A 24571-nucleotide genomic window follows, 5' to 3' on the forward strand; every position below is an offset into this window, starting at 1 on the left:
GAATCAGTGGGAGGCCTGAACTTGTTTGGTTGAGATGTGAAGGTCACATCAAAGTGTGATGGGAGAGTGAGAGAAGCCCGCTTCACAAAGATACGATGTTGGAAATTGTTTTACAGTTTTCAATGCTCTCCTAGCGATGTCAGGATATTCAAGAATGACTTTAATCCAGAACCTCGGTAGAGTTGTTGTCTCAAATGTACGTTTAAGGTCGCCATCATTTGTGATCTCTACACGTTGATCCTCCTGTTGCACAGACATGCTCAAATCACTTGGTTTATTCACAAACCGGTCACGAATCCACTCCTCCGCAGTTTGTGGGTCTTTAGTGATTGGGAAGTAGCGTAGATTTTGTTTTCTTCGAGGTTGTAGGCTCATCTTCTGGCTCGTCAGGTGCCCTTTTCCCTGTAAAAAAAATCTGTCCAAAGACGTCTATTTTTCAATCATTCTAATGTGGGGGCTAATTATTTCCGGGAACAAATGTGATGTGCCGGCCCTACGTCAGACATTATTATCGAGGACAAGCGCACATAGATATACAAAACAAGATGTACTGCTAGCAGTCCAATCAATGGATTTCTATGACGACATTCCATCCTGTAGTTTGCCTGGTATAGCAGACTGACCACTGTTCCAGCGATTGAGCCTGGCGACCGTCCGGCAGATCAAATTCCGAGGGCAGAGCAAGCCACAGCAAACAGACAGCGGAGTGGACCAATCAGCGACGGGCAGACGTGACGTTGTTAAAGCGATAAGTAATTAGCTTGAGCGGAGAATGGATGTGTTTATTCAACATGGCTAGCGGCAGCCATGTTGACTGTTGTCAATGACTTGTGTCGTTGTGTTTTTGGTCATTTAAAACTGGTTTTACTGCGGATTGGAACATATTCTCGGCTCTCCCGTTCGCCATCGGTGTTGTAGAGACGACTTTCGGCGGGCAAGAGTGACGTTACTCGTTAAGAACACGTCACGCAAATAAACGAATCTGATTGGACGGTTCATTTTGTACTTGTTCGAGAGGCTGTTAATGGGCTGTGTCCCAGACTGTTTCTCACAGTGTTTGAAAAATACAGGGAGAATAGTCTGGCGGTGCCAGGCAATCCTGTCGTATTATATCTAGAGTAGACAGGGATACTGGTGTGTTAAGGGGGACAGGCCAAAGTTAATCTGGCCATTATGCAGTCGTTAATAAATTATTATTTCTTTTGCGGCCCGGTACCGAATGCGCCACGGACTGGTACCGGTCCGCGGCCCGGCGGTTGGGGACCCCTGATCTAAATGACTTATATAACTAAACTCATTATATAATGCATATAAGGTGGCTTAAAAGTTGGTGGGGACAATTTGAGCATCCTGAAAAGTTGCCAGTGTTATTTCCCTACTGTCCCTATGCAAACCTACGTTCTCGTGCAACACAGATGTTAAGTAAAAAGGCAAGGGACTGAAGATTTTCGAAACATTTTGTGTGTGAGTGAGTGCATGTGAGTGTATGGAGTGCGTCTGAGTGTGTACGCCGCACCGATTGCGCGTGGGCGTTGCCACGGCGACCGCTCCGCTAGCCGACGTGACGCAACCCGCAGGACGCGTGCGTGGGAATCCAACACACTTTGTGGCCGTTCAACACAAGAATCCTCATTCTTCCTAATCACCGCCGGTTGGTTTCATTATCGAGGCGTTTGGGTTTCTCACGTGCTATCGGGAATCGTCGCCGTCATCATCAGTGGAGAGCGAGAGATTAGAGGAGAAAGTGGAGAGGAAGAGAGAGAGAGAGAGACAGCCAGGGTGGAGGGAGGCGGAGGAAGACGTCCTCCCATTCGGCGACCACTCTGCAGAGGAGCACGTCGTCGCCGCCGCTGCCTGAGAGCGCTCGGTGCAGGATGCGTCTTTTCTCGCCGGCGTCCTCCGCATCCACATCATCTCCCGACAAGGTGAGTCACCTCTATGTTTTAAATAAGTCTGTTTTTCGAGGATGACATGAAACACGCAGTTATTCGCATCCTGCACCCGCGCTGGCTCGGGAATCAAGGAAAGTGGATGCGTGCAGGTGCGTGTGTATACTGCTATGTGGGTGTGTGTCTGAGAAGGAGTGAAGTGTAAGTGCATGAGACAGAAGAGCGTGCAAATGCAAGTGAGTGTTTGTTGGGGTGTTTGCATTTTGCCTTTTGCGCGTGGACTTGTTGGTGAGAAATAGTGTGTTATTGCGTGTGTGTTTGTAGATTGCATGTGTCAAGAGTAGAAAGTGTGTGACATAGAAAGACGATGTGTACATTTGTGAGAGAGAAAGTGTGAGTGTTTTGTTACCGAGTATTTGTGTGTGAAGAGTCAATTGATTTGCATACTCTGAATTCAACAGCTTCACCCCTCCCTCAATACCCCCCCTTTCTGAATGTGGTGATGCTTGTCTCACCTTGAGCCCCCTCCGTCGCCTCTCCTGCCGTCCTCCATTAATGGCACTTGTTTGCGCAGATAATCAGTTTCCCGGCCCCCCTCCGCCGTGATGAGAGCAGGAAATTGCGCAGGCACCTTGCGGGGTTGCTGCCGCATGTGCACCGGGTTAAGAGTGTGAGTCAGTCGAAGCCCCCCCCCCCCCCCACCTTTCCGAAGACCCCCGCCACCTCTCCTGACAGCTCTCCCTCCTTGTTGGAGAACAAGGAGTAGATAGATGAGGGCTTCGAAGAAATACATGTCTTAATGGGGTTGTCAGGGGTGAAATGAGGTACCAGTGGGGGTGGTCAGATGGTTTACTGCTAGGGGGATTTGCTCAAAGTCACCTGTTTGCATAGGAATATATGTGATTTTGATTACTGCCGGAGTAAAATGGCAGCTACTTACTTAAGTCATTGGCTACCATTTGGACTGGGATAGACATCTACGTGTTGAGAATGGATTGTGGTAGTTTGCAAAAATATCTGCATGCTCTTAACTCATTGACCGTCATTGAGAGTGATAGAAATCCGTTGCCAGAACCCGAATTGGGTATAGTAACACGTTACATGTACTCCGTTACATTTAGGCAAGGCAAGGCAAGGCAAGGCAAATTTATTTATATAGCACAATTCAACACAAGGCAATTCAAAGTGCTTTACATCACATGAAGACCATAAAAATCACATTTAAATCAACACAACGTAAAAACCAAGACAAATGATCACATCTAATCACAGAATAAAAATAAATAAATAAAAATAAAACAAAAATAAAAATAAAGCAAAAACTACTACTACTAATAATCATTGAAATCAGCAATGGAGATAAGCACAATAGGAATAGAAGGCAGGTAGGTTGAAATATATAGACAGTTATGGATATGCAGTGCCAAACAAAAGCGTTTTTAGCCCTGATTTAAAGGAGCTAACAGTTTGAGCATACTTCAGACGTTCGGGTAACGTGTTCCAGAGGTGAGGAGCATAATAACTAAATGCTGCCTCACCCTGCTTGGTTCTTGTTCTTGGAACATGCAGAAGACCCATTCCAGACGACCTTAGGGGTCTAGATGTCTCATAGGAATCTAACAAGTCAAGCATGTATTTTGGTCCAAGGCCATTAAGTGTTTTGTAGACGAGCAGTAGTATTTTATAGTCTATCCTTTGACTCACTGGAAGCCAGTGTAGCGATTTCAAAACCGGTGTAATGTGGTCCAGCTTCCTTGTATTTGTGAGGACTCTGGCTGCAGCATTCTGTACTAGCTGCAGCTTCCTGACTGATTTTTTATCAAGACCTGTAAATATACCGTTGCAGTAGTCCAATCTGCTGAAAATGAATGCATGCATAAGTTTTTCCATGTCTTGTTGAGTCAGAAGCCCCTTAATTCTGGTTATATTTTTTGGTGGTAATAAGCGGATTTAGTGACGGACTTTAGATGGCTATCAAATTTTAGGTCTGAGTCAATAATTACGCCAAGGTTTCTGACTTTACTTGAGTAACTTTTTTTTTTTTTTTTTTTTAGAAAAATATACTTCTAAGAGTAGTTTTACTAAGACATACTTTTTACTTGAATATAGAGATTAATGAAGAAAAAAAAGCTACTCTTACTCAGCAACTTTGGCCTGCACAAGAGTCGTTACTTTTTCCCTTTTTATTCTAAATATTAGATTTTTTTTTCTGCCAGTGATGCCAAAAGCAGCTCTACCAATTTCACCTATGAGACATTGCAAAAATAATCACGACTCCATTATACCAATCACACGGAAGCTTGCTGTTCTATGATCATGCCAGCCTGTTCATTCACGTAGCGTCTTTAAAGCACCGTAAAAAATGTATTTGATATCGAGCGCCACCCTCAACATGACTCGAAAACGCGGATTTTAACCTCTCTCCCAGTTTTTATTTGCCACCGATTGACTACGGAAAACTGGAGCCATGATCCTTTTAGGCGCCAGTCACTATTCAAACTAGGAACTATTTTCTCCACTAGAGGGCACCAATGGGTTTTCCCATTGGCAGTGTATCAAATACTTGTTCTCCCCACTGTATTATATATATATATATATATATATATATATATATATATATATATATATATATATATATATATATATATATATATATATATATATACTGTATATTTCTTAGGCTTAATGTGGTTATGTAATGGGTACAGTATAATTATAACAAAAGTTCATACAGATAACTTTGCGTTGAGAGAAAAAAAAATACCATTGTTTAATTAAAAATAAATAAATAAATAAAAAATCAAACAAAAAAGTAAGCAGTTACAACCCAGCCCCTCCCAGTCCAAATGGATTGAACATCTATCGGGGTCAATGGCACTGAAAAATTATCATTCACTGCCATCCAATGCTAAATGTCACAGGCTTTGAAGGTACGATGATCAGATGGCCCCTTTCACACTGCTAATTGACGTCAATTTCCCCTCATATCACAGTTTTGCATGAAAGGGACTGACATTGTTAGTGGTGTCCAAATTACCAGATTAACCATTTAAGGAGCAAGTTATTATATTTGGCAAGGAAAAAAAACTTCTCATATATTACCAATAATAATAATCATTATTATTATTATGTTTTTTTTTTTCATTATTTATTACTACTTTTCGTATATCACATTTGCATTTAACATTTACTAGAAATAAATGAGTAAAATTAAAATGCCATTGACACTGATAGACGTTTAATTCATTTCAATTAGGACTTGAAGGTAACGCTCATATTTCAGTGCCGTTGAGGGCGCTAGACGTCCAATCCCATATACAGTCCCTGACAAAAGTCTTGTCGCGTATCCATTTTGTAGAAACAATTGCTAGTAACCTGATTTATTAGCCCTCCGAGTCCATCCTTTTGACAGGCTGTGGGCCTTCGCAAATGCCACACGGTTTTTTAATTGCACCCTGAGAGAGCTGCAGGGTGGAAGGCAACATAAATAGTCTGAAATATCAATAAATCTTAGCTGCCTCTTACATTCCTAACCACAAAAAGGGACAAATTCTGCAGCAGGATGGTGCTCCATCGCATACTTCAATCTCTACCTCGAAGTTCCTCAAGGCAAAGAAGATCAAGACCCTCCAGGACTGGCCAGCCCAGTCACCAGACATGTACATCATTGAGCATGTCTGGGGTAGGATGAAAGAGGAAGCATGGAAGACGAAAGCCAAGAATGTTGATGAACTCTGGGAGGCATGCAAGACTGCTTTCTTTGATGTTCCTGATGACTTCATCAACAAATTGTATGAATCCTTGCTGAACCACATGGATGCAGTACTTCAAGCCCATGGAAGTCATACAAAATATTAAATTTGGATCTCACTGCACCACGACTTAATTCGCTTATGTTATGTAACACATTTTTTTATTTGAAGTTCATTTGTTTGGTCACTTTTCACAGTACTTTCTGTAGGCGACAAAACTTTTGACTTATCAAAATTTGACCTTTATGGAACAATAATATATTTTTGTCCTTTCAACATCATTTGGGAGGGTCTTAGCTTTCATATGAGCCATTTCTGAAACCAGTTGAATAATTAAAAGTCAGGTTATTAGTAGGGCTGTCAAACAATTAAAAATTTTAATCGAGTTAATCACTGACCAGCAGTGTTGTTAATAACGGCGTTACAATATAACGGCGTTACTAACGGCATTATTTTTTTCAGTAGTGGGTAATCTAATTAATTACTTTTCTCATCTTGGCAACGGCGTTACCGTTACTGAGGACGGAAAGGCATGCGTTACTATGCGTTACTATATTGGTCGAAAAGTCTGAGGGAGACGGACTCACCGAGACGACAGAGCAGAGCAGGAGCGGGGAGGAGGCAAGAACGTTATGACGCCAAGCAAACGCGATGCTAGGTAGCTCCAATAATACATGTTGTAGCCGATAGCCGACAAACTACGCCCGCTTGTTCTGGTAGATATGGTAGACATGGTAGATATCACATGTACTGTATATAGATATAACTAGATGCAAATGACGGACATGGCTCTAAATGCGTTAGTAGACAGCCGCCATCTTAAAGCAGTAGGCTTTTTAGGACGGCTCTGTTGTAGAGAACCTTCCTAGCGAACCTAAGTAACTTTTTATCCAAAATACTTCTAAATCGGCAAAATCTTGACTTGAATCTATCTTTAAATGATTCAACGGTTTTCAAAACTTTCATATGTTGAAAGTAGAGAGAAGGGAACTAATGCAATAATGGGAGCAATTTTAACAACTTTTAACAGGTGATTCAGGGTAAAGGGTAAATTAGGGTAAAGAATTGGGCTCGGGCCAATTGTACCAAAAACCTCCACAAAAAACTTCACATAGTGTGGCCAATGTTTTTTTTTTTTTTTTTGAGGAAAAAAAAAGTAATTATCACCAATTACTTTGCCAAGTAACTAATTAATCTTACATTCAGGTAATTGAGTTACTAACGCAATTACTTTTTGGGAGAAGTAATTTGTAACTATAATTAATTACTTTTTTTCAGTAAGATTAACAACACTGCTGACCAGCACTGTACATGTAAATTAAAGAATCATTTAACATTGCTTTCTTACCTCAGGTGATATAAGCGAAACAGTGATGGCAGGTTGTTGCTAGATAAATCCGGTGACCACTTCGTCACCAGCTGCAAGTGGCTGTGCATATTCATTGTTTTTACAGTGAACCTTATTTTTGTTAAACAGTTGCAGAGTCTTTGTTCACCTTACGTCCTTCCTTGTTGTTGTAAAATCCAAAGTGTTTCCACTAGGGCTGTCAAATGATTAAAAATTTTAATCAAGTTAATTACAGCTTAAAAATTAATTAATCGTAATTAATCGCAATTTAAACCATCTATAAAATATGCCATATTTTTCTGTAAATTATTGTTGGAATGGAAAGATAAGACACAAGACGGATATAGACATTCAACATACTGTACATAAGTACTGTCTTTGTTTATTATAACAATAAATCAACAAAATAGCATTAACATTATTAACATTCTGTTAAAGCGATCCATAAATAGAAAGACTTGTAGTTCTTAGAAGATAAATGTTAGTACAAGATATAGAAGTTTTATATTAAAGCCTCTCTTGATATTTTCGTTTTAATAAAGTTTGTAAAGTTGATCAAAAAATAAACTAGTAGCTCGCCATTGTTGATGTCAATAATAATTATGGTGTTGAAACCCATAAAATCAGATGCACCCAAGCCCCAGCAGTGCGCGGCAAAACACAAGTAACAAGTGGAAATGACACTTTGCTGTCATTTTAATCTGTTTGAGTGGGGCATGTGCATTAAATGCGTCAAATATTTTAACTAGGGCTGTCAAACTATTAAAATTTTTAATCGAGTTAATTACAGCTTAAAAATTAATTAATCGTAATTAATTGCAATTCAAACCATCTATAAAATATGCCATATTTTTCTGTAAATTATTGTTCGAATGGAAAGATAAGACACAAGATGGATATATACATTCAACATACGGTACATAAGGACTGTATTTGTTTATTATAACAATAAATCAACAAGATGGCATTAACATTATTAACATTCTGTTAAAGCGATCCATGGATAGAGGGACTTGTAGTTCTTAAAAGAAAAATGTTAGTACAAGTTATAAAAATTTTATATTAAAACCCCTCTTAATGTTTTCGTTTTAATAAAATTTGTAAAATTTTCAATGAAAAAATAAACTAGTAGCCCGCCATTGCTGATGTCAATAATTACTTACACAATGTAATGGGTGCTGAAGCCTATAAAATCAGTCGCACCCAAGCGCCAGCAGAGGGCAGCAAAACTCCATAAAACACAAGTGAGCGTTTCACTGTACTGTCATTTAAATCTGTCTGAGCAGGACATCTGCGTTAATTGCGTCAAATATTTTAACGTGATTAATTTAAAAAATTAATTAACGCCCGTTAACGCGATAATTTTGACAGCCCTAATTTTAACGTGATTAATTTAAAAAATGAATTAACGCCCGTTAACGCGATAATTTTGACAGCCCTAGTTATTAGCAATTGTTTCTACAAAATGGATAAGCGACAAGACTTTTGTCAGGGACTGTATATGTTAAGGGGTGGTATGTGATACCGCTCTTTCATTCTGTTATAGCTATTTCTATGTTAAAGTGAAATCAACCAACTTCATACTCGTCAGCTTGCTACTTTCACACTGTCAATCATAGTTGTCTTATTCCCTGTGTTGTTGTTCTGTGTGAAATGCCGAAAGTCAACTTGAATATTTTATGGCTTCTGAAGTAGCGTTTCCTTTCTGCCCGTGAAAGTCATGTATTGTGTGAAAGGTACTGACACAGAATCGTATGTCAAAAGCTGTGCTTAAATAGCCCCTTTTTGCCAGTGACGTTTATTTTTCATGTCTGTCTGCTCTGAGTGAAAGCTCCTGATGCAGAACAACCAGCTTTCTGCCCGTAAAGTTTTCTTTTGTCTTATTTACTGTGCACATGAAAGGCCCAAATTTAAGAGTTGTCGACGCCTTGAATTATTTTTTAGGACTGTATCCGATTTCCCCTTTCATGCTGTCTTTTTCAAGTGTAGTTTAAGGTAGTGTGCAAGACTTGTGAGGGACTTCTCTGCTGCTGCATTAGGATGCAAGCCAAGTAACACTTGCCCTAAATTTGCCGTGTGAAACTGTGTGTGTTTGTGCCAGTGTGCAGTACGGACGGCAGCAGAGATTACGGATGACGGAAAAAGAGCAGAAATCAGGGCGAGTGCGCAGGAGGCACCCATGTCTTGGTGGGGCAGCCGGGTTGCCGGATAAAAGCCAATCTGGGCGATGATGTCATGGCAGAGAGGGCCGCATAGGAAGCCGTCGTGTGCTGTGATGTATGCACGCTTCAGACCATTCGTCTCAATTTGTTTTCCCAACTCCCCAGACGACACCAGTGCACCGTCGGCTCAGTGCTGTTGCTTTATTTCCACCTTTCGCCCTGTTTGCATTTTTCTCCTGCAGCCATCCCAGCTACAATTTGGGTTTGAGTTTAATTGACAGCAATAGACGTCCAATTCATTTGAACTGGGAGGGACTGGAAGAGATCCAACAATCAAAAATGTCACCCTAGATGTCGAAATTTGAACGAAACCTTGGAGTTAGCACTCTGTTTGTGTCATTTGGATGTTTTGTCTCGTAAATACCAAAATTGTCGGAAAAGCTTCAGTGACCAAGAAGTTGCCAGGGATGTTTCCACGGCAACCCAGCCAACTTCCATTTAGCACTTTTTTATTTTAATAACTCACTATAGTTTACTAACTGTTCCTGTCGTTAATATACTTGAGTTGTTTTCATCTTTTTTGAAATCCATTCTTTTTTTAATTTTTAAAATATAACTGATATTTTGATTGGGTGCTACAAATTTTACAATTAAAAAAATAACTTTAAAGAAGGCAAGTGACTATTTTTGGTAATAATAATTATAAAAGTAATAACAAGGCCACAAAATTAACATTTGGTATAAAAGTGTGACCCAAAATGTGACATCCTCATATGTGGATGCAGGGGGTCAATTATAATTACCATATTTTTCGGCAATATAAAGCGCACAGGTTTGTAAGGCGCACCCTCAATGAAGGCACAACTGGTTATAAGGCACAATAGTGCATCAATGTACTGCATTTGTGAAGTTATTATTATTATTTTATATATTTACCGAGCACCCCCACAACCGTCGTGAGGATAAGCGGCTCAGAAAATGAATGAATGAATTACTATATGACTGTATTTACTAAGCACAACCAGAATTCAGGTTAACAGAATAAGGCGCACTAGAATAAAAAGTGCACCGTCAAATTTTTGGGAAAAATAGATGATTATAAGTGCGCTTTACAGTCTGGAAAAAAAAAAATGGTATATCATTTTTTAAAAATTATGTATGTATATATATATATATATTTATATATGGCGGAAAACACTAAGGTGACTTGAAGTTCCGCTCTGAGACCCTCAATTTGGCCAAATTTCAAAACTGTCCAATATGCATGTGTCATACACCATTGGAAAGCTTAAAATCTCTATTTTCTGGAGAAAATTTTGAACAGGAGGGCATTTAAAAAAAAACCTAACTGGAGGCGAGAGCAGAATTAAAGACGCCACGATTTTAACGAGATACCATCGCATACTTACCTTGTTTCGACCCAAAAACTCCATAGAGCATGTATCACCGAGTGTCAAGACAGAGCTGTCAATGGCCACAGCCGGGTTTTTGGGAGATTTTATGGGTGAAACATGGTGCTATAACAAGGGTCGCGATTCAGAAATCGCAGACAACAAGGTGTGGTTGAGATTTTCTTTTTCATATAGTTACCCTTTTAAACCTTATTTTTCAATTTTTCTTTGTTTGGATCGATTATTTATCATCTAACATATTGGGGAAAATGCGACAGTAACAAAAAAAATACAATTAAGCGATAGTCATGAGGTAGATATCCGTGACTTTTTGACAGACGCCAAATTTTTCATTTTGACGCAATTTGTTTAAAAGTTTAAAATATGCAAGTGAATAATTTTTTAAAGTCGTTTTTTTTTTTTCAAACTAAATATTAGACATCAATGAATGATTCTAAGCTAAAATGACTGACATGTTGAATAATAAATATAATTTATTACCTTCTTTTTATGGCTAGGTTGAAACAAAAGCGGTTGCGCGATGTCTGTAAACAGGGGTTTTCAGGGTAAAACGGACAAAAATAGTTTGGAGGCTTAGTGCGCCAATAATCTGCTATGGCAGCATATAGACATATTGTTCTATCAAACACAACAGTTCTTTTGGTTTAAAATACAGTACTTTATTTTAAAGAGGGGGGCAAGAGCACAAACTGCGTTTTCAGTCTTGTCTGTGTTTTCCGCCATATATATATATGTATAATATTTATTAATTAATTAAATAAAAAATTGATAAAATGTTAAAAAACTAAATTAAACAATTCAAACTGAATAAAAATAGAAATTAACTCTGGTTACGGCCCTCAATAACATGCAATTTTTTTTTTCTTTTTTTCTGGAAAGGCTGCCATCGATTTGCCATCAATGGCAGCCAATGAGTCAAATGGTTGCACTTTAAAGGGTTGAAAAAAATACTTTTCACCGGTATTTCTCTCTACGGCTGCATGTGTTTAATTTTAATGCCCATGATGGTTTTTATTCACTATCTGAATATTTATGAGTTGGTTACGTTATGTGTATGTCCTTCTTTCCTTGTATCAGGCACACGCTTTCTGCATTCTGCTTATTTCTTCTCCGTCTCATTTCCGTCTCTTCCCGGCAGTAATGAAGTCATATTTAAGCGCGTTTGTGTTTGACCTTGACGTGGACTTTGACTTTGAAGCGGTTGCGACCGCTGCCGTTTGTTTTTTTTCTTTTTTTGGGGGCACGTGAACACCCTGAGGCCTGTGTGCTTCTTTTCAGCAACTTTTGAATATTTCATGCGGAAAACAACAAAGAATACTGCACGTCTTTACGGCGCGCACTTCAAATACACACACCAGAGAAAGAAAGCAGAGCACATGTGTGTACGGTGCACGTTTGCGTAAATGGTATTGATGTTTTGGCCCAGGGGAGTTCGGAGTTGCGGGATATGTTAATAAGGTCCCTTGTGACTGCCGAGCGGCCTTAACGTCACGTTCAGACTTCGCAATTTTGCCCAATAAATGCATGCAGCTCGAGTCGATGTGAGTGGGCTTCATATTTTTCTGGATGTCATCCTATTTGGGGTTTTTAGATACCCTGGAAAAAACAACTTTATATTTATGGTAAAATAGCGGCAGCTGTGGTTGCAAGAATTGTACCATTAGATAAAAATAGAAAATTAAGGAAAAGGGTACTGTAAAATTAACAAAAAATACCGTAGAAAGAACAAGATTTAACTGTTCTTATGACTCAAAAGGCTGTAAAAAGTCCCCCTTTCCAACTCCCCATCCAAGATAGGAATCTGCATTTGTACTGTGGCTGTTGAGCGTGCTGATGTTAAGATTCGCGGAATGGAGACGATCCCTGAGCAGACTCAAGCCCGATGTGATGATGAACTAAACAGTTTATTTGTTACATGACCAAGCTTTCTGCTCGGGTTGAGCCGATGTGAAGCGATGAAGCTTGGGAAGGTGGCAGCCGTAGAATTCGACGAGAGGCGCACATAAACAGGACCTGGGGTGAGAGCAAATATCTTGTGAGCTGGGGATCAGTTAAGCAATCAAGACCGTGAGATGCAACTGACGTAGTAAACAGATTACCGTAATTTCCCGAATATAAGGGGCACCCGTGTATAATGCGCACCCTTAATTTACTTGTAAAATCTAGGGAAATTTATTGTACCCGTTTATAACGCGCACCCTAATTTTAGCACCAATAAATAGAAGAATACAAGAAAACAGAGCTTGTGTACAGATACAGAAATGTCATTTTACTAACTGGTGAAACACAGCACAAGCATAGCACATTGGTAGTTCAAAACATTACCATAAACTGACAATATTTACGGTAATAATATGATTTGACAACTTCTCCAACTTACCAGAATCTAGGAGAAAACAAAACAGATGTGACTTTTCTTTTAAGGGCTGCTGTATAACTTGCTCGTTTCATCATGATGAATAAATGTTTCTTCCATGGATTGATACGGTAAAATGAAAGTGAGAACGTAAGTCGGAAATCCGTGAGAGCTCATCGCTGTTGACACGACAGTAACAATAGGAACTATTGTTATTTGGGTTTGAGTTTCCCGAGGGACAGACATAGTTGACGGACACAGGAAGTGTGTGTGCTGACGTTTGTTATGGTCCGAGTTGCGGAGCTGCAATAAACGTTGACTCAAATGAGTTCAAGAAACTAAATTATGTGCTTTATGAAGAGTGAAAAAAGCAGAATTTAACACAGACAACATCATTCGGCCGATTAGAGTGAAGTATTACCGAAACAAAATGGTGACGTCACGTACCGTAATGGTCGGCAACGGGTCGCCGCATACGTTTCTTTAACACAACGTTTGCCGTGTCGTTTTAAAAAAATCGGTTTATATATATATGTAATATATATATATATTTCTGTCTCCATCCATGTACCCATTTATAATGCACACCATGATTTTACAAGTTGGTTTTGGGGGAAAAAAGTGCGCGTTATATTCGGGAAATAACGGTAGTTGATCGGGCGACGCGGTTGCGGAGTGCACTGGCTTTTAAAGACTGCTGATTGTCATTTCCAGCACATGTGGCCGCTCCACCCATCTGATGTCCAACCTGCAATTAGATTAAAAACACACACACCTGCCCAAGGTGGGCCAGGTCTCAGGAGGTGGTGCAGAGGCCCTTAAAGCTAACTACTGAACAGTTTTGTGTAGTTTCTTCTGTTAGTATGCCTTTTTAAAGGCCTTGTATTGCCTATTTTTCAGGCATGTTGTATTATTCTAAAGTAACAATTTTACCTTGATTCTATTTGTGAAAACTATATATTTCACACACGACAATATAAACTTTTCTTTGCGTTATGGTTGTGATCAAACAGCTGGAAATGGGACTCACGGATAGAAAGGCTTATAGTTCTAAAAAGATAAATGTTATTATGAGTTAAAATAATTTGATATCAAAAGCCCTCTTGATGTTTTCGTTTTTATTAAAAATTAGTTTAATTCAGGTATGAAAATGGGTCAGGGGTTAAAATGGTGAGAAGTTTGTGGAGGAAATATGTGTACACTGTACAACCCAACAAAATATTGAGCTCTGTCGACCCAAACTGTGTTTCAGCAGTGCCGTGCAGAGACCGATGGAGGGGCAGGTGCTGACAGATGACACATGAACAAGTATTTAATACACTTTACAACAACATAACTTCAATTTTAACCAGCTTTAGATTATAACTGGCTGTGACTATTACATACTTTAATTGGGAGGGGGCGACAGTAAATAGAAATCAACACTGTCATCAACACTTTCTGGCTGTGACTCAGTCAGTCTGCCTCTTTTCTTCCTTCAACCTCTACATCAAAACATCCTTAACTTGTTGTTCATCTGAGAACAAACCACATCAGATGGTCACTGAGCCACCAACAGCACAGTTTTCTCAAAACTATTTTTTCATTATTATCCATATTTGACAACTCTAGCACCTAATAATTAATAAAGCAATAACATAAAATCTTATTTTTAAAAAAAAGTTTTAATTGTGTTTATAATTTGTACCAGACTATCCTTGCAAACTTTTATTCTTACCAAGTGTGCTATTCACCCAGCTGATGAGGTATCCAATGCCTTTAGCAGCCTCATCCAACTCTTTTTTTTTTTTTTAATTAAAAATTTTTTTTTTTTTTAAATTCCCTTAATATCCTTTCCTTACGAGGCATGTCTACATAATGAAAATTAAATAAAAAAATAATAAACGGACTCCCCGGTGGCTTTTATTTTTAAAGCTTTCTTAATTTCTTTCTCCATAACTATGGAGGTAGATTTGTGTCTTTAGTATTCAATCCACAAAAAAGTTGCTTCAATCAAAAACAAAGTTGCTTCAATCAAAATATGTATTTTCAATTAAAAAAAAAGTCACTTCAATTAAAAAAAATAAAGTGTTTGTATGCAAAAATAAATTTGAGACGAAAAAAGCATTTGAAAACGATTTTTCTTGGTTGAAAAACCTTTTTCGATTGAAGTAATGTTTTGCATTTGGGCCACATTTTGGCTGGGACATTTGTGTCTTTATTATTCAATCAAAAAATGAGTTCCTTCAAACAAACAAAAATATTTTAAAAATTCACTTCACTCAAAAAAAAAGCAAACAAAAAAAACAATTCAATCATAGAAAAATCATCGTTTAACTGAGTGAGCAGCTTGAGAGGATTTGAGTAGACTCACTATGAAGCATTTAATAAAGCCAAGCATTTACCTACTACTTTATTATTGTTTCAAAATAATTCGTTGGGTCAGTAACATGTTTAAAACTTTTTAGAATTATTACATTTTGAAGTGCTTAAAAACCATTTATAAATTATACTTTATAAATGGGGGGGGGGGGGGCGCTACTTCGCGGTTTTCTGGTTCCCATTAACCACGAAAAACGAGGGATCACTGTATTTCAGAAGTCCCAGCCGAAAATAACGTGCCTCAGGCGGACGATATGATCGATGCGAGGCGCCCCCCCCCCTCCATCCGAGAGCATGCGGCTTAATTTGGCTCAACAGTGTGTTTCTTCGTTTATATTACATTAAATACACAAGTTTGACGCCAACTTAACGGAAGCTATTTTTTCACGGGAGATTTGGCTAGCTCTGGCAGTGTTCAACGCAAGCTGCAATGCACGGCAGTATCTTTATTATATCGCAAAATATGAAAACGATTGAAACCATTACTCACCAAATTCAATCTGCTGGCAAATGCAGGCAAGGATCTATGTTTCATTCTGGTCTGCCCCGGCGTGGATAAGGCTTGCTTTTTGTTTTCGCAGCTTTGCAATGCAACCAAAGGCTCTCCAAGCACTCCATGTACACGTGAAGAGTGTGCTCGCGATTGGAATAATGGAACGCAGTATGGGCTTATGATTGGTTCTTGTCAGCGAAGCAGCCAGAAGGATTTGCTGACTGCCCAAGTGTCACTTTTTTAAAGGACCGATTTCTGAAGTGCTCAGTTTACGTACTAAGTTAATCACATGATAATGATAATAATAATAATGATTTCAAACCCCCCCCTAAAAATCTCCTCGGATCTACACTATTCACGTAAGTCACCCTTTTTGACTTCCAAACGGCGAATTTCGCCGAAAGGTGAGAGATTTTCATGCCTGTTAATTAGTAGGTCGCCATTGATGTTGACGTTGCAGGGCGGTAACATCACTGGGTTACGCTGCCAGGCTTCCAGAGTATGACTCTAGCGACATAAACATGTCATCTGTTCAGCCTTTTCAATTTGAACCCAAGAGGAACATTAATGAGCATGACAGCACTGTTGATATTTCACAAAACGAGCAGCAAAAGCAAAATGAACAGGAAAGACAGGATAAGATGACACGAGAGTAGCACAAAACCTGTGTTCTGCCAAAATGTGCTACACCAGCGAAACTTCCCACAATTTGACACCCAAGGTACTACCGTGCACTTTCAGCTTGTTTTGTTTAGATGCATACAGACAGAACATACTAAAGATGCCTTAAGAAAATTCTTAAATATAGTAATATCAGATAAGTGTGGTTTAAATACGCTCACGTGACTAATGGGGTCAACAGATCAACAATCTGCTTTAAAGCTACCACAAGAAAATACAATGCTTAAAAGTATGAGAGGGAAACATGCAAAAAGTATTTTGAGGCAATGAAAGGTAATAAAAAAATAAAAACACAAATTCTAAGTAGGGCTGTCAAAATTATTGCGTTAACAGGCGGTAATTAATTTTTTAAATTAATCACGTTAAAATATTTGACGCAATTAACGCACATGCCCCGCTCAAATAGGCTAAAATGACAGTACAGTGTAATGTCCGCTTGTTACTTGTTTTTTGGTGTTTGGCTCCCTCTGCTGCTCCGATCTTTCGTCGCCCTGTGGTGGTTCCTCGACGTAACCCTGCCTCCGCCTTCCCTTCTCTTCTCTGACTGGATATCTGCCCTGTGCTCCGTCGCGGGTTGCTGGCTGGGCACCGGTGTATCGGCTGGGTGTTGCCTGCACCGGCGGGGGACCCTGCCCTGCCCTGGGCTTGGTGGGCCGCTGGGGGTCCCGTGGCGTGCCGTGTCGGTTGGGGGCTGCGGCTGTGGCTCGTGGACTGGGTGGGCGGGCGGTGCTGTGGGTAGGCGTGGGGTTGGTGGTGCGTCCCCTCTTGCCATTCCTGAAGGCCGGGGGGGCGATGGCTCCTTTGCTGGGCTGCGGGAGGAGGGATGGGCTGCGCGTACCCCCAGCCCCCGCCCGCCCTCCCTCCCTCCCCGGGCTGGCTGGGTGGGAGCCGTGGCCCTGGGTTGGCGTCCGCGTGGCCTCTCCGCTCATCTGCGTGGCTGTCGCGCGCCTGGTGGGGCTCGCGTGCGGCTGGATGTGATAGGGCGCACTCGGGTGGGGGGTCCGGGTGCCGGGTTTGGCGATGGGGCGGCGTAGGGTGGTCGCCAACAGGCTTACACTCACAAGGGATTCACACGATTACTGGGTTATAGTTGAACTGATTTGTGTACACTCTACCCCTTTCAATCATTTAGCTTATAGACACTCCCTTCCCCGTCCCCCACTTTCCTAGGTCAACAGGCCCCCCACATGGTGTCAACCGGAAATACATCTAGCTGACGATAACACCAACATATTAGTAATTGGTGTAGATGTTCAATGTATTTCTTGTTGTAGTTTGTGTTTTTCTTTCTTTTCTTGTGTTTCTTTTCTTCTGTTCCCCCATAACCCCTTCCTGTTCGCTGCTTTGTCATAATAAACGAGGTATGTTGAGTGATCACAATGAGAGTATATCAGACTCTCAATGTGAAACATTAAAACTGTTCAGACTATCCGGGCACTAAGACTTTCATTCTCCGTGTCAAACAGCTGAACAGGACAGGTTTAAAATAAATAAATAAATAAATAAATAAATAAATAAAGAGAAAGCTCTGCTTTGCATCCAAAAATACATTTCCTCTTTGACATTTTGGCAAATTGTTCAATTAAAAATCCTGCTGTTGGCGTTTTTTCTCCAACTTGCAGTCCGCCCAAACACTAAGTGTTAGCTAAGATGTAGCATTGCATGCTAATTGTTCTTGAGGAGGAAGGGCGATAGGGCACAGGGGAGTGGAGGAGGGGTACGGGGGAGTTGAGCAGTGCAGTACACGTCAGAGCAGAGATGGCGCTCGGGGGAAGAGGCGGGGGTAGGTACCAACGAGTGTTTCAGCAGCCCCCACCGGCAGAGAGGAAAGCTTTGACGAGATCTCAACATAGGTGAATGGTTCAGAAAACCACTCCGACTGTGTTTTTAACCAGGGAATGACTATATCATATGATTAAAAACTAAAAAAAAAAAGGTAGGGAGTTCCCTTACTCAGGGAGTAAGGTTTTCATAACCTTCTCCTCACACAGCACTAGCACTAATCGGTCTTCAGTAGCTCAGTGGTCAGCATGGTCGACTACCAGGGTGTTGGTTCAATTCCCGGTTGTACCTGTGGGACGCCGTGAAGACTATCAAGCCAGGTTTTATATGGATCACAGTGTAAAAGAGTTACAATACTAAATTTATTCTACCCTGAGTTTCAACAAAATTCTATCATACCAAGACCGTTTTCACGTTTATTTAACATTTTTCACCATCGGTAAAATTATGGCAACCACAGTTGCTGGTATTTTATTGTAGATTTGACTTTTTTATCTCTCTTTTACAGCATACTCGTCATGACTTTTTGTCATTTTTTTGGTGTTTTTTTGGTACTCCTCGCACTTGTTCTTGTTTTCTCCCTAAATCAGGGCGTCTGTGAGTTCCCCCTTTTTCATATTTCAAAATCCCCCCCGGTCAAATTCAATTCTGCCTAGCGGTTATAGTCAACGGTTTGAAATGTTTATAAGCGCCTGCGACTGGCGTGAGCTGCGATACAGAAGCCCTGCAAGGAGGTCCGCGCGCCTTCTGCTGTGTACCTTTTTGAACGGCTGAAACTAAAAATGCTTGAAAAATCAATTCTTACGTAATCATAATTGTTGTTCATTTTAGTATCACATAACATTGACGACGATAGACGTCCAATCCGTTTGAATTGGGAGGAGTCGCTCCCAGTCCAAATGGATTGGACGTCTTATCTCCTTCAATGGCACTGAAACGTGATCATTCGCTGCTAGGTCAAAGGGATCGCGAGGATGGCGTGCGGCAGGAGACAATTCCCGCCCGCCCGAAGGCGACAGCCAGACAGAATCGGACTTGAGCGACAGTGGTTCCGCTCGATCGGTCACGATATGTCACTCTTCTGCCCTCAGCCGAGCGTATGGCTACTCGACTTTGGCAGCGAGCTAAACCAACAAAGAAAAATGGAGGCCCAAACTCCTTCCTCTCATTTATTTCTTCGCGTGAACGTGTGCGCGTGTGTGTGTGTGTGGTAAAACTGAAACATACATAAAACACAAATGTTATACACAAAATAAAAGGTTCTATACAATAACATGTTTATGTAAATAACAGAAAACTGGCTCCATTATGAGCAAATGAAATGAAGTGGCTACTTTAGCTTAGCACAAAAACGTGTGGGTTCGCGCCACATAAATAACAACAAAATAACAGAATAGACACACCAAAATTACATCTAACCCACTGTTAAAACGTACAAACTTACAGATTTTGTTTTGTCAAGGGTTCCCAACGATGTATGGTGCAGAGGAGGTGTGCAACGTCTTAACACCTCAAGGCCTCTTTTCCAACTGAAATAAAAAGTTCTTTCTGCCTGCTGCTTACAGCAAGTCGCCACTAGGGGAAGCCGAGCGCAAACAGCAATACCAAAGAAAAACTTAAGATTCTGAGTTAGAATAGCGACATCCTGTGGACGGATGAACAATGTACAATCTTAGAAAGAAATTAAACCCAAAAAGTAGTCAACATAAGACCAGAGGACATAACACTCCCCGCCTGACATCTGCAAGATGTCAGCCCTTAACTAATGAACGATACAAAACAACAACTCGTTTTACATGCTATCCTTAGACATCAAAAGCACAACTTCACGAATTGGGCGAATGTAAAACCTATTCTCGCCGTTTCGGCAAATCTTAACCTCAACTTTTCTGACATTACCGTCCTCACTTGGGAAAGATTTTGTGATCAGTCCGAGTGGCCAATTATTCCTATGTTCCAGAGACTCCCTCATTAAAACAACGTCGCCCATTTGAAGGTTCGGCTTTTTTATTTTCCACTTGCGACGAACCTGCAAGCCTGCGATGTATTCTTTCTGCCAACGACTCCAGAAAACATTAGCTAAGTACTGCACGCGCTTCCATTGGGCTTTGAATAGGTCACTGGTCTGAAACTGCCCTGGTGGAATCGGTGGTGTGCCAACCTTTTGCGTGAGTAGCATCGCAGGAGTAAGAATGACTGGGTTTTCGGGATCTGTAGAAACAGCTGTTAGCGGACGGGCATTTACAATTGCGGTAACTTCAGCTAACAATGTTACGAGTACTTCATGTGTGAGCTTCCCATATGGATGTTCAAGGAGCATTGCATTGAGGATTTTTCGGGTGACGCCGATCATGCGTTCCCAGGAACCAGCCATATGGGATGCATGTGGAGGATTAAACTGCCATTTGCACGCACTGTCTCTCAAGAATGTGCCTATTTTGTCATTGTGACAGCCTAGTTTGTCTATTTGGAGCTCTTTGCAGGCACTCACAAAATTTGTCCCACAATCAGATCTCAAGAGTTTGGCACCACCTCGGATGGCAAAGAAACGACGCAGTGCATTAATGAATGACGATGTGTCCATTGACTCAATCACTTCAATATGAATTGCACGTGTACTCATGCAGGTGAATATGACTGCCCATCTTTTAGCATCTGCATTAGCACCACGCGTTTTTCTCACTGTAACGGACCAGGGACCGAACACATCAAGGCCTACATTTGTGAAAGGAGGGTCCGTGGACAGCCTGTCCTCAGGAAGTTCAGCCATTATCTGTTCAGGTTGCCTGCCCCTTAATTTGCGGCATGTGATGCACTTGAAAATCACACTGCTTACTGCTCTTTTTCCTCCCACAATCCAAAAGCCCCCTGCTCTGACTGCTCCCTCCGTGAAATGCCTTCCCTGGTGACATAATTTTTCGTGAAAGTGTCTTATTATGAGCTGAGCAAGATGATGCTTTCCAGGGACGAGTATGGGATTGGTTTCTTCTGCAGACAACTGTGCTTTCTTTAGTCGGCCTCCAACTTTAAGGAGCCCTTGCGTGTCAACAAATGGATTCAGTTTGCTGAGTGGACTTGAGTTTTTTAGAGCTGTGCCTTTTTCAATGCATCCAATATCTTCTGCGAAGACCTCTCTTTGAACGGTGCGAATGATCGTGGTCTTGGCTAGTTGCAGTGACTTTTCAGTTAAATGTTTGTTGCAGTTGTGCCAGCCACGACAGGAAACCTCAGAGTTGTTCTTGAATGATTGAGCTATATGTTGGAGTTTTGCAATAGCCTTTTGCAGCACCTTCCAACTTGAAAACCTTTCAAATCTGGCACTATTAAACTGGCCTTTTGATAGGGTGGTAGTGCAAGTTGTTACCTCAGGACGCAACTCACAGTCAGTCTCTGGGTCTATGAGATCGAAGGTTTGACTTCGAACTTGACTTTGGTCCAACCTGGAGAGGAAAGCTGGGCCTCTGAGCCAGGTGGAGCTGGAGAGCTGCTCAGCGGGCAACGCTCGTGTGGCATGGTCTGCCGGATTTAAGTGTGTGGGCACGTAATGCCACTGGTGAGTTTGTGCAAAGCGCCTGATGCGTTCGACTCTGTTGTGCACATAAACGTGAAAGCGTCTCTTGGTGTTTGAGATGTACCCAAGCACTACCTTTGAGTCTGTGTAAAGATTCACCTGATCGACTGTGACATCCAGCTCCTCTAGAACCAACTCTGCTACTTCCACGGCCAGGACTGCTGCACAGAGTTCAAGTCGGGGTATGGTGATGTCTGGTTTAGGAGCTAAACGTGCTTTGCCGAGGAGGAATCCCACTTCGCTGTGTCCGTCCTCATTTGTGAGTTTGAGGTATGCTACCGCACCTACGGCTTTTGTGGAAGCATCACAAAAAACGTCAATCTCTATTCTTTGGGCTGCAGACAGCGGTATTGAAGTGTACATTCTGGGAATTTCAAGATGTTGTAGGTGTCCGAGGGAACTTTTCCACTTTTGCCACTGTTCTAATTTGTCTTTTGGCAGTTCAGTGTCCCACTCTGAAACATTTGTGGAAATGTCTCTGAGTATGGTTCTACCCCCTACGATTACTGGAATAGCAAAACCAAGTGGGTCGAACACACTGTTGATAACTGACAGAACTCCCCTTTTTGTGAACGGCCTTTCATTTACTCTTACTTGGAACTTGAATTGGTCAGTCAACAGCTCCCATCCTAAGCCCAAACTGCGCTGCATTGGTGGGGTAGTCTGCCCAATGTCAAGACCTTGCATGCCTACAGCACGATCTTCGGTTGGAAAGGCTCCTGTTATGAGAGGACAATTGGATGAGATTTTGTGCAGGCGTATGTTACACTGAGCCAGCATCTTCTGTGCCCTACTAAGAACATCAATGGCCTGCTCTATGGAAGAGAATGACTTTAGCCCATCATCTACATAGAAGTGCCGTTCAATGAATTCTTTTGCGTCACTGCCAAATTCCATTTCTCCTTCTATGGCTGTTCTTTTCAGTCCAAAGATGGCGACTGATGGGGAAGGACAATTACCAAACACATGGACAGTCATCCTAAATTCTTGCACTTTTCCATCAAGGTCATGATTTTGGAACCACAAGAAACGAAGGTAGTTACGGTGGTCTTCTCGGACTACAAAGTTGTGAAACATATGCTCCACATCTGCCATGACGGCGTATGGGTCGGACCTAAACCGCATCAGAACTCCTACGAGAGTGTTGTTAAGATCTGGTCCCTTGAGGAGCACGTCATTGAGAGAAACATTGTCAAGTTGAGCACTCGAATCAAAGACTACCCTAATTTTTTCTGGCTTTTGCGGGTGGTAAACGCCAAAACTAGGGAGATACCAGCACTCTTGATCTGGCGCCAGTGCGGGCGCTGGTTCGGCATGGCCCTTGCTGAATATTTTCTCCATAAACTCAGCGTAATGCGCTCTCATTTCAGGTTTTCTTCTCAGCGTTTTGCGGAGCGACATTAAACGATTGTAGGCCTGCTGCCGATTGTCAGGTAGGCGCCGCCTAGGTGAGCGGAATGGAAGTGGAGCTACCCAGTTATTCGCCTCATCTTTAGCAAAGTTGTTGTGCATAATGTCTAGGAACAACGCATCTTCTGCCGAAAGTGCAACTTTGTCGTCATTTGTTGTTTGTTGGAAAATATGTTGTCCTAGTTCCGCTTGTGTGTTTAGTGGATCGTTTTTGGTGTATTTCTCTTTGATAACGATTGTGTTTTCGCAAGGACTGAGGAACGTGGGACGTCCACTGTTTAGAACGTTCGTCTTAAATGAGTTCAATGTGGGTTTATGAGCTCCAGAGAGACAGACATCACCTATGACAACCCATCCTAAATCGAGACGCTGGGCATGAGGTGCATTGTTTGGCCCATTTACCTGACCACGAACTTTATGAGCCTGAATGATGTCCCTTCCCAGGAGCAGAAGAATGTCTGCCGATGGGTCGAGAGGAGGAATCTGTGAAGCGATTGATCGCAAATGAGGGTGAGCTGCTGCTACCTCAGGGCTGGGAATTTCATCTCTATTATCTGGAATCTGATCACATTCTGTTATTGTAGGCAGCAACATGGAGACCTTACCATCTACATCTTCTACAACAAAGCCATCAGCTTTACGACCTTGTGTCTCTGATAAACCTGCACATGTTCTCATGGTGTATGGGAATATGGTACCTTGCACATTAAACATGTCAAAAAACGCAGATCTGGCTAAGGATGAATTGCTCTGATCATCCAACATGGCATATACCCTCTTTTTCTTTTCTGGAGAAGTTCGGCGATATACATTAACTAAACAGATCTTTGAGCATGATTTTCCTTTTACGCCTTGCCCACATACTTCTGTGCAACTGGCTGTGTTCACAGGATTTGGGCCCTCAGACTCCCCGCCGTGACTCTGGGTTGGGGGATTAAAGTCTTGAGGTGTCCATGGAGGTGGACCGACATGCATGGCAGACACATGAGCATCGCTATCACATTCTGAGCATTGGATAATAGCTTTACAGTCTCGAGCCCTGTGATTTGTGGACGCACAACATTTAAAACAAATGGCGTGCTCTTTGAGAATGTTCTTTCTTTCGTCTAGTGTTTTCATTCTAAACCCCCTGCATTTGACGAGTGAATGTGGTTTTTGGTGGATAGGACATTGTTTGTCTGGATCGGGTGCTGTCAATTTAGCCGGACTGATCTCTATTTTATTCACCGCCAATGGAACTCTGTATTTGTCTCGTCTTACTGATGTCTTATCAACCCTTGGATTTATTACGTTTGAACACTGTAACATAAAGCTAGGGTCTGTTCTCATTTCAGCGTAGTCATTTACGAACCGC

At 41.4% G+C, this 24571-nt stretch overlaps 1 protein-coding gene across 1 annotated transcript in view; it reads left to right on the forward strand.

The window, feature by feature from the left end:
* Positions 1-1618: 1618 nt before the first annotated feature.
* The window catches only part of lrrc4ba (leucine rich repeat containing 4Ba), a 65842-nt gene continuing 42889 nt past the window's right edge, over positions 1619-24571 (forward strand). The window contains exon 1 of the mRNA XM_057817480.1: positions 1619-1925. The gene's annotated coding sequence lies outside the window, so the exon portion shown is untranslated. The remainder of the gene's footprint in view (positions 1926-24571) is intronic.

Source organism: Corythoichthys intestinalis, chromosome 16, assembly GCF_030265065.1.
Source record: "Corythoichthys intestinalis isolate RoL2023-P3 chromosome 16, ASM3026506v1, whole genome shotgun sequence".
NCBI classification, from domain to species: domain Eukaryota; kingdom Metazoa; phylum Chordata; class Actinopteri; order Syngnathiformes; family Syngnathidae; genus Corythoichthys; species Corythoichthys intestinalis.